Raw genomic sequence first — 12,471 nt, 5'->3', positions numbered from 1 at the left:
ATATCTGTGTATTAAGACTTTATTGACAACACTAGTAAATCATAACTGCAAAGATGCTCTCTATTAGGTGTTTTCTGTGAGCAAAACAGAAAAGTTTAAGGAAACAGGAATTTAATTTCCATAGGATTTCAATGATATTATTTCTAGTTACACACAAGGAGAGTAATGAACAGGGAGTTAGGTTACTCACTTGGCTGAGATCCTTCTAACTGTAAATGCACTTCAGATTAGTCTCCGTGTTTGTAAATCTAGCTACAAGAGCGGGATGGCTGGGAGGTGATGGGAAAGTATGCACATGCAGCCAGAGGGGTTTATTCATTAGTGTCTCCGATGCTGAGAATAATCACTACCAGGTTTGACTAACCCTCAGACAGAGCTACATCCAGCCCAGGGAACCTGCTAACGCAGCTTATGTAAAGCATTCTAAGAATTCTTTTCCTTGTCATATGGTTCTAGAGCAAGGATTTTGTAGAAAGACAAAATGACATCATATCACGATTTTAAACGGCTGGGCGGTTCTGATGGACTAGGAACACTAGAGTAGACAACAGCATTTATGGGTGTGTGTGTGTGTGTGTGTGTGTGTGTGTGTGTGTGTGTGTATGTGTGTGTATATGTGTGTGTGTGTGGATGGGTGCTTTGTGTGTGTGGGGGGGTGCTTTGTGTGTGTGGGTGCTTTGTGTGTGTGTGTATGTGTGGGTGCTTTGTGTGTGTGTGGGTAGGTGCTTTGTGTGTGTGTGGGTGCTTTGTGTGTGTGTGTGTGTGTGTGTGCACGTGTGCACTGCATGCATGTCTTATACAGGCAGAAAACCGAAGAAGCTGTCAGATGCCCTGGAATAGGAGTTACAGATAATTGTAGTCTGCCATGTGAGTGTTAGGAACTGAGGGTAAGGCCTCTACAAGACCAGCAAGTGTTCTTAACCATCCCATCATCTCTACAGCCTCTCCCTTTTCTCTTTATGTGTGTGCATAATATGGCTAAAAAAGGGACTATTTATTTAGTAAATTCTTGGATCATATGCAAAAATTATGCCTCTTATGCTCATCTCAGTGAGCAGAGGAATAAGCATAGTGATTAAGATCATGGTGTTAGAAGTCAGCCTCTTACATATTAGCTGTGAATAGCTTATGCAAGTTACTTAGGATCTCTGGACATCAGTGTTCTAATCTATAAAATGGCACAACAGCCATATGGATAGAGTTGTTACAGAATTAAATGAGGTCATGGTATTTGTAAAACACTTGGCATACGGCTGGATGGATCATTAACATTCTGTTATTTGGAATTAAGTGCTTCTTCACTATTTGTCAGAAACCATAATAGATACTCTTCTTTCAAAGTTCTGGAATGAATAGTGCTCACTTTACTCTTCATTGTTATGCCATTAAAACAAAACAAAAGAGTCAGCATAGGTTTGTTAAGAAAAAAATGAGAAGGAATGGAGTGGAGTTCCTGTGGCTCATATATTTTTCTAATTGATATCAGTTTCCTGTCTTCCTGTTTGCCACTGACCTATCCTCTCTCTTTCTTCCTTGGGGAAAAACAACTCAGCAGCAATAACAACAACAACAAAAAAAACTATATTTTCCTGCTGTCCCATTGTTTTTCCCCCAAACTCCCAATTCACAAGCCTGCTCACCTTCCCTTGCTCATCCCTCAGACTCCCTCCACATACATCCTGCTAAGGCCCATGGGAAGACCAGTAAAGTGCCAAGGAAGAAAAATGTTTACAGGAAGAAACTGTGATCTGAAGGAGGTAGAAATGAACATTGTGAAAAGAAGAGCCCCGTGGGAAATGGTAACAGCCATGGGAAGTGCACGCAGTCCCCTGCACCAGTGACAGCCTGTGGAAAGAAGCTTTGCTAGGAAAGTAAGGAAAATCCCTTGGTTTTTATAGACCACGTGTCTTCCAAAAATACCTGGAGAGCTGATATGTTTTTCTATGGAAATTGCACAAGTTCCAGTACTGTCAGCTCAGGACAGTTTCAGCACTGACTTCAGGTAAACAGACGACACTGTCTTTACCATAAATGTCAGTTCTACTATTAAGGGCTGTGCTATAAATAACGTTAGCATTTTGCCTTCCAACTGCTAAAGATCTTGTGTGGCATATCATTTCATACTTACATAAGCCTATGGAAAAGGTACCACAAAGGCTGGGTTTTTATTAATTTTTTTTCATTCATAATGAGGAAGTAGAAAGCTATTGATTTAACTGATTGAGATAAGTAGAAGATTTCTGTTGTAAATTCAGGAATTCAGACTTTAGTCTCCTTGTTCTGAACTTAGTCCAGGCAAAGCAGTCACGGGAGGAGTCTGGTATCTTGCCACATTGACTGAATGTGTATGGAAACCTATAATTTTTACATGCTATACTAGTTACTAGGGCTGGGGCAGGAACCAAGACAGAAAGAGAGACAATAACAAGGAAAAGCAAATTAATAGAGGATGTTTGTAGATTACAGTATTATCTCTGAAGGACATAACAAGATGCAAGGCCATGAGCCTCCTGTAGTTATTTGTCTTTACAGTTAAGATAAGACAGTGTCGCTGTGAGAAAGGCAACTATGAATTCTGGACAGGAATGAAACTAGAAAGGCTTGTGTAGTGAAAGAAGCTGTTGTTATTGGGGGACAGGATGTAATGTCGTGATTGGAAATTAGAAAGGATCCAGCAGACCAGTTTTGAAGTATGTATCCAGCCAACCTCACCAGGACATTCTTAACTGAATCCCAAACTCAACTCACAAGGGTGTACTCCCAACAGCCCTCTTTGCACATAAACCTTCTTGCACAGTTTTCATGGAACAAGAATGTACTGAAACTCAGCTATGTACACTGTGCAATAAATTGCAAAACACATGAAGCTGTTTCTCTCATGGAATTTCATTTGCCTTTTGTATTTGGATGCCTGAATACTTGCTTAGACATTTGATTCTTCTTACTGGTGAATATGAACATGTACATGTTGTTTAGAGCTACCTGAGATTTTTTTTTTCTGGGGTTTGCCCTACGTTAAACGACAGAGTCAAGTGTATGTAATACGTAAACGTGAAGCAGGCTTAGCAAACAGACACAGAAGCAGAGCTGAAGAAGGAGGAACTATTTAAGAGTCAGAAACCTGAAGTTTGTGTGCATTAAAAAAAAAAAATCCCCTCTGGGCTCTAAATAACTGTGTGTCACCTTCAACAAGATAGCTAACCTCTCTGGGTTCTTCAGTGTTTTCTCCACGGTAACAAGAATAATAGTTCTCGTCATTTCCCTGCCTCTGGGGGTATTGTCAGAATTAATGAGACACCAGGGTGAAAGGCTTTGCACTTTTCTCCCTCTGAGAATGCTGGGATACAAACAAAGTAATATCTCTATTTTGCGAACTCTCTTTTTGCATGGCTTAGTAGCACTCAGAGAAGAGCTCACAGAGTTTTTGAAGCAGCAGCAATTACTGTAGGTGTTACGTGTTATAAGGCAAAACTGTATCTGCCAGGAAAAACAAAGGTGGGGGGAACCAAAAACTCCAGTCAGAGAAGGTCTGCTCACTCTGTGAGGCAATCAGTAGGTGGCTTGGGATAATTGCAAGTAAAATATTACTGAGCACAGAGTAGAGGAAGTGGGGAGGTGAAGCTACCTAATTAAAGTTGCCATCCCGAAGGAAGAGAGAGAAATGAGGCACTGGCTGCTGACACATTGCTGAAAGGTGCTTAGACACACGCTGGAGAGAGAGGATAGAAGTTGGAGGTCAAGCGTTTGTGTCTGTACAGGGGAACTGCTCAAAGCAATTAGAATGGTAAGGCACCAGCCGGAAGTTAAACCGTAATAGGTTAAAAAAAAAAAGTTCTCAACAATTCCCTGAATTAACTGCTGAATTGTCTATTCATCTAGGCAGGAGGTATTTTTTTTTTCTAGTGCTGTCATCTCCGTGGAAGGTAACAATCCTCCCAGTGTTGATGGGTGGTAATACTGTAAAATGCCCAAGTAGGAAGAGAGATGAAAGGCATTAGAATGCATTTCTACCATGCACAACACAAATTTCTTTTTTTCCATTAAGTTATTTATTTACTTTACATTCCTCCCTCCTCTCCTCCCATACCCTTCCTCTCACCTCACCCTCCCCATCTACCCTTGCTCCCCTCCCCTTCTCCTCAGAAAAGGGAGAGGCCTTCCATGGATACCAACCAGCCTTGGCATATCAAGTGGCAATAAGACTAAGTGCATCTTTTTCTATTTAGGCAGCCCAGTTAAGGGAAAGGGATACAATGCAGGCAATGTAGTCAGACAACCCCTGCTCCTGTTGTTAGGAGTCCCACACGAAGATTCAGGTACACAACTGTTAGGTATGTGCACAGGGCCTGGGTCTATTCCATGTGTGCTCTACGGTTGTCTGCTTTCTGTGAGGACAGGTTAATTGATTATGTAGGTTTTCTTGTGGTGTCCATGGCCCCTCTGGCTCCTTCAATCCTTCCTGCACCTCTTCCACAGGACTCCACAGGCTTTACTTAATGTTTGGCTGTGTGTCTCTGCATCAGTTTCCATCAGTTACTGGGTGAAGTGTCTCTGGTGACAGTTATGCTAGGCTCCTGTCTGAAAGTATAGCACAATATCATTAATAATGTCAAAGGAAGGCTATCTTTCATGGCATGGGTCTCAAGCTGAGCCAGTCATTGGTTGGCCCTTCCTTCAAATTCTGCTCCATCTTTTACCAGTGCACATGATGTAGGGAGGACAAATTGTGGTTCTAAGGTTATGTGGCTGGGTTGGTGTCCTAATACCTACATTGTACTTCTTGCCTGGTTATAGGAGATAGCCAGTTCAGGCTTCATATCCCCCATTGCTGCAAATCTTAGCTGGTTCACCCTCAGAGATTCTTGGAGGATCCATTGTCCTAACTTTCTACCCCATCCTAGAGCTTCTCCGACCAACCCTGTTCTCTCTCTCAGTACTCTCTCCCTCTGTTTTCTCTGCATCTCATCCTTCCTGTTCCTATCCCCTCCCCCCTGCTAGTCTTCTCCCTCCCTCCATCTCTGATGTCCAATCTATTTCCTTTTCTCAGTGAAATTTAGTGTCTCTCCCCCCTCAACCCCCTTGAGGCCTCCTTGTTACTTAGCTTCTTTGAGTCTATAGATTGTAGCATGGCTATTTTTACTTTATGCCTAATATCCACTTTAAGTGAGTACATACTATATTTGTCTTTCTGGGTATGGGTTACCTCACTCAAGATTTTTTTTTAGTTCTAGCTATTTGCCTTTAAGTTCCATAATGTCATGATTTTTTAATGGTTGAATAATACTCCATTGTGTAAATGTATAGCATTTTCTTTCTTTCTCTCTCTCTCTCTCTCTCTCTCTCTCTCTCTCTCTCTCTCTCTCTCCCTTCTCTTTCTTTATTTCTTTTTAAGATTTGTGTATTTATTTTATGTATGTGAGTGCCCTGTCTGCATGCACACCTTCATGCCAGAAGAGGGCATCAGGTCTCATTACAGATGGTTGTGTCCCAACTTGTAGTTGCAATAAATTGAACTCAGAACCTCTGGAAGTGCACCCAGTGATCTCAACAGCTAAGCCATCTCTCTAGGCCCATACCACATTTTTTTAATCCATTCTTCAGTTGAAAGATATATGGTTTTTTTCTAGTTTCTGGCTACAATGAATAAAGCTGTTATGCATAATATGTGTTCTTGTGGTATGGTGGAACTTCTTTTAGGTATATGCCCAGGAGAGGTATAGCTCCTTAAGGTATTGAGATAGATCAACTCTCAATTTTCTGAGAAACTTGCAAATTTATTGACAAAGTGGCTGTACAAGTTTGCACTCTAACCAGCAATAGATAAGTGTTCTCCTTGCTCCACATCCTCACCGTCATGAGCTGTTGTTTGAGTTTTTGATGTCAGCCATTCTGATAGGTATAAGATGAAATCTCAGGGTTATTTTGATTTGCATTTCCCTGATGATTAAGGACACTGAACATTTGAACAATTATTTATATATTTTGGATATCAGCCTTCTGTCGGATGTAAAGTTGGTGAAAATCTTCTCCCATACTATAGGTTGTCATTTTATCCTATTGATGGTATTCTTTGTCTTACAGAAGCTTTTCATTTTCCATGAGGTCCCATTTACTAATTAATGATCTTAGTACTTGAGCTTTGAGTGTTCTGTTTAGGAAGTTGTGTCCTGTGTCAATGAATTAGAGTCCTTTCCCCACTTTCCTCTTCTATCAGATTTAGTGTATTCATTTTATATTAAGGTCTATAATTTTACATGGACTTGTGTTTTGTGCAGGGCAATAAATTTGGATCTATTTGCATTTTTTACATGCAGACATTCAGTTAGGCCATCACTGTTTGTTGGAGATGCTTTCTTTTTTTTTTTTTTCAATTTTATAGTTGACTGTATAGACTTCTTTGCCAAAAATCAAATCTCTAAAGGTGTGTGAATTTATTATTTGATTTGATGCTGATTCTTTGATTTGAGTCAATTGATCAATCTGTCTGTTTTTATGCTACTACCAAGTGATTGTTATTATTATTGATCTGTAGTACAGCTTGAAATCAGGGATGGTGATGCCTCCAGAAGTTCTTCTATTGTATAGATTTGTTTTAGCTATCCTGGGTTTTCTGTTTTTCCATATTAAGTTGAGTATCGGTTTTTCAAGGTTTTTAAAGAATTGTGTTGGGATTTTGATGGGAATTGCCCTAAATCTGTAGATTGCTTTTGGCAAGAAGGTCATTTTTAGAAAGTTAATTCTTCCAATCCAAGAGTATAGGAGAACTTCCCATCTTCTGATATCTTCTTCAATTTCTTTTAAAGACTTGAAATCTTTATCATACATGTCTTTTGAACTGGACATTTCTGATTTCTTTAACAACTCAGTTGTATCACATGATGTTTTTCTGCAAGCTGACTTGTGAGAGGGCATGTAATGTTTTGCTGAAAACAGACACTTGAGAGGGTGCACAATGTTTGGAGAGAATTTAAATGGAACCCCATTGCCCCAATCCAAGGGGAATTCAACAAGGACCTGGGGGTGGGGTGAGGGGAGGAGCAGATGAATGAGTGGACAAGAGACACGAAGAAGGAGAGCAAGTCAAGGATTTTGATCAAGCTCTCAAATTTTAATTTCAGACAGAAGGTTATAAAGGCATAGCAAAATGGGAAGTTTAGGCAAGGATCATTGCTTAAGGCTATCCACTATTGTATTCTCAATGCCTAAGAACATCCCACTATTGTAAGCGGGGGTGGGGGGGGTGGGGGGGTTTGGGGGGCGGAGGGCGGGCAAGGGAATACCAGACATTCTTTTAAGTTCCTGGGGCCTGAGACTTTTCTTAACCTTGTACTTTAACTGACTAGGTTTTTCCACAACAGCAGGTAATTTCATGGGTTTGGCTCCCCGACACCCAATAAACAATGAGAAGACACTATTGCATTGCTATGCCATGCAACACTTTGTTAGTCCTCATTGGTCTTCATTGGTTTTCACTTTGTAGAGAGGAACATGGCAAAGAACTTCTTGTGGTATTGCAGCTGATTTTGGCTGCTTAGAAACAGCCTTGCTGTTTCTGACACTGCTACTGATTCATGTTTTATGTTTGCTATTCTACTGGACTGCCGCTATCTTGACAATGAAGAATAGAATTGCCCCAAGGGACCACTACTAAACAGGTCCACAATACCCTTTTTCTACTAATCTTTTTTCCCTATCTCTGGTTAGTGGGTTAGAAGAGAGGTTAAAGCATTTAAGAACCTTAAATAAAGTAGTTTTAATCTAAGCCCACAGTCTTTCATTTGTTTGGTTAGAGTTATACCAAGATATTTTATATTATTATTATTATTATTATTATTATTATTATTATTATTATTATTATTATATTTGTGGCTATTGGACAGGTATTGTTTTCCTAATTTCTTTCTCACCCATTAACCATTTGTGTATAGGAGAGCTACTGATTTTGCTTTCTTTAAAGTTAACTTTATATCCAGCCGCTTTGCTGAAGATGTTTATCAGTTGTAGTAGTTTGCTGGTAGAATATTTGGGGTTAGTTGTGTGTACTATATCTGCAAATAGCAATACTTTGACATCTTCTTTTCCAATTTGCATGTCCTTTATATTCTTTAGTTGTCTAATTGATATAGCTAAAACTTAAAGTGTTAGTATTCTGTCTGAACTCCACCTCCCCAGTTACCTGGCAACAGCCAGGTATGCTCCTCCCCACAGTTACCTAGCAACCGCCAGGTAGGCCTGATCCAATATAAAAGGGGCTGCTTGCCCCCTCCTCTTTCTCTCTTCCTCTCTTCCTTTCTCTCCTCTCTCTCTCTCTCTCTCTCTCTCTCTCTCTCTCTCTCTCTCTCTTTCTCTTACCCTCTTGCCTCTCTGTCCCCTCCCCCACCTTCCTCTCTCTCCACGTGGTCATGGCCGGTCTCTACTTCTCTCTTATCTCTTCCACCTTCCTCTCCCCATCTTTGCCCTATCCCCTGAATAAACCTCCTCCCCCTTGGAACAGCGTGGTCTGGAGTGGTCTGTTCTGAGCTGGACTTCTTAAAACAACTAAGATATTGGTGCAGTGACTCGGATACGAAAACTTAGGGAATTGCTGTGCTGCGGGCTACCGCAGCCGCTAGATGCGGTGGCCAGGTGGGACCGATGCCGCGTGGCCTGCCTCTACCACCGCCACCATCACTTCTACGCCACATGGACTCCATTGCTGCTACCTGCCATCACCAACTGCGTGAATTTTCACCGTTGCTGCGGACTAACTACGCCTGTGGCCCACCACGTGGTACTCTGCCACGTGGGTTAGGCAGCCAGACAGGCCAACACAGACTTTGCAGTTCCACTTTCCTGATACCAGACTATATAAGCCTGCAAACACACACCGGCATATTGATTGGTAAGAAGATTCCAATTGGCGGGAGGGACCCTAGACGCCCAGATAAGGCCTGGCTAGCCTTCCCTGGGCTGAGAGGTGTTGGCATTTGTCTGCCCCAGTCCTATGACTAGCCTCCTAGCTGAACTACTACTTAGGACATTGGTTTGGATTTGGTATCCTCTAGATAATGGTTTAAAATGGCCACCTAATGGCCACCTAATGGCACGTTAGACCCAGTCATTTTAAAGGGTCTTCATACATACATACAGCAGTCTGGTAAATGGAAAGAGGTTTCCTATATTCAAGCATTCATCTACTTTCGCTCTAATCCCTCCATGTGTTCTGCCTGTTCCCCACCTCAGTTTTTTTTTTTTAGCCATCTGCCACTGATCAGAGTAACCATCCACATGGTCCCAGGAAAGATTTCTTGAGCTCAGAGCTAACCCTTTTTTTCCCCTGACCCTCCTTCTAGAACTCTTGGATGGGACACTTCCCCTCTCCCCTTGAGATAGTTTCTTTCTTGAAACTGAGTACCCCAGGCCAGGCCTGGACAGACTGTTCTCTCTCTCAGGAGCACTGGCTCTAAGCTCTAGTCCCTAGCGTGTCTCCCCCAAGGGTCAGTCCTCCACCTGCTGATGCAGGCCTCTTCCCCATTTTGCCTTCTTCATTTGCTGCTGGCTGTGACCATTTGGCTCAGCCGGTTTGCCTGAAAAGCAGCTGGTCCGGGACCTGCTTGCTCCCTTCCCCTCTGTTCCTTAGCTCTGCTCTGGGTCTACTCCTTACATTCTGCCAGGGACCCTCTCTGGGACTTGTTTCCCCCGTGTACAGCCACCCGAGCAAAGGGCTTGGCTGCTTGTACACTCGAGGGAGGCTCTCTCTCTCCCTCTCTGCCCAGGACCTGTAAAGTGAGTGCAGACCCTAGCCGCCAAAGGCACTGGGCAGTGACTTCCAGCTGCTAATAGGAAGTCCCGCCCTACTGCCACAGTGACCCGACCTGCAACAACTATGCCCTCAGATGCGGGCCCATAGCTCCAACCTGCCAGCCATTTGATCGTATGCCACTATTGCCAGCTTTCTTATCCTGTTCCTAGCCAAATGTTTTCTGCTAATACTAAAATGTGCTTTTCTCTACCTACAGAACCCGCCAAAGCTACTTAAAACTCTTTCCTATCCTGTCTTAATAGATTTTTACTACTGCTATTAAATTCTATTCAGTTACAACCAAACCTTATGGCTCTCAATCTTGTCAAAAGTCTGTTAATACTATATTTAAGTTTATGGCCGACAGAACTCCCAAAGCCTGTCACAGTTGACCCAAGATGGTTTCAGAAGACTTGGACACCTAGAAGATACAACCTGGATTGCATGCGATGATATGGTCACTAACAAATGCAGTGGGCTAAACTGGATGCTGTGAGTCAAATGACTTGGCTAAACCAAGGTAAGTCATTTCTCATGTCACGCGTATCCATTCCACAGAGAAAAAGCCCTGTGTCTTCTGCGCTTGGAAGTCAAACTGACTTCGCACAAGAGACTATGGAGATCATGGGAACTGCTGGCTAGTGGACTCTGTCATTTTTAAAAATAATATATACCTGGTAGATTATTGTTTGCTCTTTCAGACTTCTGACTACATTGACAGCTAAGCTTTCACAGATATTATCTGTTACCTCATTAACTAAACTCAGTTGCCATCAATTAAATGCTTCTTATTTCCTCTTCTTGCTATGCCACTGTCCTAATATCTGAGTTCCTATAAACTCGCCTACCTCTAATAAAACATGCCACTATACGATCCAACAAAGGTTCATCTTAAAGACTGCTTATGTTATTAACTCATGCTGTTATCTCTTTTGTAAACTTAAAAGCTACAGGAAACCCACTCAGATCTACAGATGCCATCTGGATAAGTATATCTGCCTAAAGTTCCCACTTACCTATTCCAAAGGGTGGGATCCCTCTGGGTTTCAAATATACATCTTAGAAAAATGTTCTTTCCTCCCAAATGTACTTAATCTTATTCCCTACATCTTGTCAAGTCCAGGCACATCCAGAACAACTCCAGAGAAGCAACCTCTAGATGCTCCATCTCCTGGCACATACACAGCTGCTTCTACTGGACCTACCCCTTCTGACCTGTCCTCAGATGGCCCCATAGACCCTGGACAGCAGGAAACAGCCAACTCTCCTACGACCGGACAAACACCCCCATACCCATTCTTCTATGTTCCCTCTAGAAACACGTCGCCCCCAATGCTAGCAGGAAGTAGCCAGATATCACAACGTCCCTATTCCTGCTTCACCGTCACCTCTTTCTAATTTTTCTTTTTTAATTAAACCAAAAAGGGAGGAATGTTAGTATTCTGTCTGAACTCCACCTCCCCAGTTACCTGGCAACAGCCAGGTATGCTCCTCCCTGCAGTTACCTGGCAACCGCCAGGTAGACCTGATCCAATATAAAAGGGGCTGCTTGCCCCCTCCTCTTTCTCTCTTCCTCTCTTCCTTTCTCTCCTCTCTCTCTCTCTCTCTCTCTCTCTCTCTCTCTCTCTCTCTCTTTCTCTTACCCTCTTGCCTCTCTGTCCCCTCCCCCACCTTCCTCTCTCTCCACGTGGTCATGGCCGGCCTCTACTTCTCTTCTCTCTTATCTCTTCCACCTTCCTCTCCCCACCTTTGCCCTATCCCCTGAATAAACCTCCTCCCCCTTGGAACAGCGTGGTCTGGAGTGGTCTGTTCTGAGCTGTGGTCAGACTTCTTAAAACAACTAACATAAAGTACTATATTGAATAAATAGATATGGAGAAAGTGGACAGCCTTATCTTGTCCCCGATTTTAGTGGAATTGCTTTAATTTTCTTTCTATTTAATTTGATATTGGTTATAGGTGTGCTGTATTCTGCCTTTATTGTGCTTAAGTGTATGCCTTGTATCCTTGGTCTTTCCAAGACTTTTATCATGAAGAGGTATTAGATTTTCTCAAAGACATTTTCAGCATCTAATGAGATAGTCATGTGGTTTTATTCAGTTTGTTTTTCTGGTGAATTGCATTTATGGATTTTTCATATGTTGAACCAACCTTTCATCCCTGGATGAAATCTACTTGATCAGAGTGGATGATGTTTTTGATGTGTTCTTTGCTTCAGCTTGTAAGAATTTTGCTGAATAGTTTTGCATCAATGTTCATAGAGGAGATTGATTTAAAATTCTTTCTTGGCTTCCTCTTTGTGTGATTTAGGTATCAGGGTGACTGTGGGCTCATTAAATGAATTTGGCAGTGTTCCTTCTGTTTCTATTTTGTGCAATAACTTGAGGAGTGTTGGTATTATATTTTCTTTGAAAGTCTGGTAGAATTCTGCACTAAAACCATCTGGCCCTGGGCTTTTTTGGTTGGGAGACTTTTAAGAACTGCTTTTATTTCCTTAGGGGTTATAGGTCTATTAGACTATTTATATAATCTTGATTTAGCTTTGATAAGTGGCATCTATCAAGAAAATCATCCATTTCATTTAGATTTTACAACTTTGTGGAATGCATGTTTGTAATGATACTTTGGGTCATGATTTTGTAGAAAATATTTTCTGGGACTTTAAAGTGAGAATCTTCTCCTTCTATTCC

The 12,471-nt window shown here is 41.9% G+C and overlaps 1 long non-coding RNA gene across 1 annotated transcript; it reads left to right on the top strand.

Annotated features, from left to right (window-relative positions):
- The first annotated feature begins 3,515 nt into the window (after positions 1-3,515).
- LOC143441913 (uncharacterized) lies at positions 3,516-12,133 on the top strand. The gene is made up of 2 exons (XR_013109665.1): positions 3,516-3,784; positions 10,900-12,133. It is a non-coding gene; the product is annotated as an uncharacterized LOC143441913 (long non-coding RNA).
- The last annotated feature ends 338 nt before the right edge of the window (positions 12,134-12,471 follow it).

Source organism: Arvicanthis niloticus, chromosome 4 (genome assembly GCF_011762505.2).
Source record: "Arvicanthis niloticus isolate mArvNil1 chromosome 4, mArvNil1.pat.X, whole genome shotgun sequence".
In the NCBI taxonomy this organism is placed as follows: Eukaryota; Metazoa; Chordata; class Mammalia; order Rodentia; family Muridae; genus Arvicanthis; species Arvicanthis niloticus.
Note: the sequence above shows the minus strand (reverse complement) of the source record. Positions and strands in the feature narration are given on the sequence as shown.